Source organism: Conger conger, chromosome 2 (assembly GCF_963514075.1).
Source record: "Conger conger chromosome 2, fConCon1.1, whole genome shotgun sequence".
Taxonomy (NCBI): domain Eukaryota; kingdom Metazoa; phylum Chordata; class Actinopteri; order Anguilliformes; family Congridae; genus Conger; species Conger conger.
In genome coordinates this window covers 81,821,426-81,825,111 of record NC_083761.1, presented here as the reverse complement: position 1 = coordinate 81,825,111, position 3,686 = coordinate 81,821,426, and positions in this window count along the sequence as shown.

The window sequence follows — 3,686 nt, the reverse complement described above, 5'->3', positions numbered from 1 at the left end:
TATTGACTTTCTTTCTTCTTCTTTTTTTTCACAAAGCCAGTGACCTAACTGTGTCTGTTTTCCAACAAGAACAACCACTATTGGATAAGGTGTATGTCGAAACCAACTGGCTTTAAAACCTGATTTACAGTCATTTCACAATCCAGTGCGTCCAACACTCACACTTACGCTATGCTGGTGAAAGTCGATGCTCTGTATATCTACATCCCGGTGCCTGCGCACTGTCAATACATCAGTGAAATGTAGGTGTTAGAAACGTGTGTGCTGCAAGTGGGGGATGGGTTCCGTGTCCGGGTTCCTCTTGAGATTTCTTACCTCAGGCGGGTTTCGTGCTAGTGGTTTCATTTCCTTATTTTTGCTGCATTTTTTGGGGGGGGTTTGTCCTCAGCTCAATTTCCTGATTCCTTAGAGTGTCTCTGTGAAAATGTCTCTATAAAACATTCTACCTACAGTCAGTAAAATTGCCGCAGCGCCACGTCACCGACTAGTTAGCCCTGAAGCCAAGGTCGTCGCAGTAGTTGTGGTGTAACCACACTAAAATTCAAACTTGACACAGCGCTCTGTAAATCTTCTCGTGTTTCCCTTAGCTTGTCCTGAGGCAGTGTGAAAGTTTCACTGTGCTCCAGTTGCAGTGAGATTTTCCGCGGAGTCGTATCCGGCAGCCCACGTGTCCACATTGTCCTGGGCCACCGCAGTGGGTGTGTGGAAAACACGGGAGCCAAGTCCAGTGCAGTACAACCCCCCACAACATCGAATCACCTCCCTCTCCACTTGCTGTGATGCGTTTTCATTCATGGCAATGGCCATTTGGTCCACTGTTTCCATTGAAAGACGGGGTATAAGTGTTGACATTCTCCCTCAGTTGTGCAATGGCTCTTGTTGATCTGAGCGTATTGGTCTTCTGCTGCTGTAGCCTATCCACTTGACACATTGTGTGCTCTTCTGCATACCACTGTTGTAATGTGTGGTTATATGTGTTACTGTCACCTTCCTGTCAGCTTTGACCATTCTGGCCCTTCTGTTAATTTTAATAATTTGAATTCATTAAAAAAAAGGATTTTCACTTTCAGCCCTGCACAGCTTAAGGGCTCACTTTGCACTTAGCTCACTACAAAACCAAACCCCTTCATTTTACACCTAAAAAAGTGAGCAAAGAAATATGCACACATTTAAGAGGGGGAAAACTACAGATTTTTTCCCTTAATAACCCTTAACATGAAATTAAGGTCCAGTTAATAAAAAATATGGAGCCCTTAATAAAGTAATATTGCATGCCTTCAGGGGCAAATTAAGTGGAACTTAAGCATATTTAAAGGACTTTAAGTTATGTAGTGACATGTCATTAATGGCACAAATGTTGCAAAATATTATTTCTTTTATTTTTTCATCTAATGTCACTCGGAGCGAGAGGTTTCAGCACAGCAGAATGGATCACACGGCTCATGAGATTAAGACTAGAGACTCGTGCCCCACACCGGACAAAAATACATTTCAGGAGGATGAAAGCTTTCTGGCAAAGAGTTTGCAGGCTGTCGTTGCCTGATATGACCCCCACCCAGCATGCACCGGGAGAGGTCACGTCCTTGGCAGCAGTCACCGAAATATGCCTCCGGTATTTTAAGACGACAATGCAGTGCCCACTGAATTGCAGAGAAAATGAAAACCAGCAGGCAATGTCAATCTTTGATGTAGCCTAGGCTACAAAATAAAGCAGCCAGTGTTATTTCAATAATAACCTATATACTCACATATAAACATAAAATATGCAACTATTATATTACAAAAAGTTGCTTGTCTGGTGAAAACAGAAATAATGTTATTGTACCAACTGAGACGGGTGTGTGGGGGGTTGGACCCAAAATGCACAACTCAGAAACGGGTGTAATAAAGTCCCGTCAGGGCTTTATTCAGGGAATGTCCTGTGAGTGTAGTCAAAAAACAAGCAATGTTCATACATGTGAAATCCAGCCAAAACCGAAGCGCAGTAAAGACTAGCCAAAACCAAAGCGCAGTACCGAGGAAGAAGGCAGTCTCGTAATCGGTACACCATGCAAGAAGTCCGGTAGCCAGGAAAGCTGTCAGCGGGGCAGAAGTACAGGCGGGCGGTGGTCAGGGTCAGGGTCGATGATGGCGCAAGGGTCAAGACCAAAGTCTGCTCCACGGGGCAAAAGCACAAAGCAACAATTTTGCAAAGACAAGCCATGGAACTTATGGAGCTTATATGCAGGTGTAGACAGGTGCAGACAATTAGCTTGAGAGCAGCATGAGAATGGAAATCAGGTGTGGAGGATTGACAAGTTAACGAGGTAATTAGTAATCATTAGTAATACACCCATCCTGCCCTAGCGTTAGTAAATTAGTTAATTACATGCACAAGAAACGTAAGGTAACATGAACACATGGTTAGAATGTTAGTATTACTCAATCCTGATCTAAAGTTAGTAGATTAGTAAAAAGACAAGGGAAGGTGTCTCGGAGGCGCAGCCTGTAGCGCACTGACCGCATGCTCATTGCGGGCCGCGATGTCGGCGGTTCGAATCCGACCGTCTGACATTTGTCGCATGTCTTTCCCTCTCTCTCGCTCCCGTTCTTCCTGTCTCTCTATACTATATACTGTCCAATAAAGCTGAAAAAGGCCTAAAAAATATCTTTAAACAAAAAAGAAAGAAGACAAGGGAAATTGAAACAATTCGGGTATGAGTAACAGAAAGGGGGAGAAAGAAAGCAGGAATGCAAGGTTTGCTAAACAATGAACAGAACCACATAACAAGAAACAAACATACAAGTGAAACTTGAAAAATTAGAATATCGTGCAAATGTTCATTTCTTTCAATAACTCAACTTTAAAGGTGAAACTAATATATTACATAGACAAATTACATGCAAAGCAGGATATTTCAAGCCTTTATTTGTTATAATTTTGATGATTATGGCTTACAGCTGATGAAAACCTCAAATTCAAAATCTCAGAAAATTAGAATATTACATGAAGTCAATCAAAAAAGGATTTTAAATACAGAAATGTCGGCCCTCTGAAAAGTATAATCATGCATATGTACTCAGTACTTGGTTTGGGCCCCTTTTGCACGAATGACTGCCTCAATGCGGCGTGGCATGGATGCGATCAGCCTGTGGCACTGCTGAGGTGTTATGGAAGACCAGGATGCTTCAATAGCAGCCTTCAGCTCTTCTGCATTGTTCGGTCTCATGTCTCTCATCTTTCTCTTGGCAATGCCCCATAGATTCTCTATGGGGTTCAGGTCAGGTGAGTTTTCTGGCCAATCAAGCACAGTAATCCCATGGTCATTGAACCAGGTTTTGGTACTTTTGGCAGTGTAGGCAAGTGCTAAGTCCTGCTGGAAAATAAAGGCAGCGTCTCCATAAAGCTTGTCTGCTGAAGGAACCATGAAGTGCTCTAAAATTTCCTGGTACACGGTTGCGTTGACCCTGGACTTAAAGCACAGTGGACCAACACCAGCAGATGACATGGCTCCCCAAATCAACACTGACTTTGGAAACTTCACACTGGACTTTAAGCATCTTGGATTGTGTGCCTCTCCATTCTTCCTCCAGACTCTGGGACCTTGGTTTCCAAATGAGATGCAAAATTTGCTCTCATCAGAGAAGAGGACTTTGGACCACTGAGCAACAGACCAGTTCTTTTTTTCTTTTGCCCAGGTAAGACG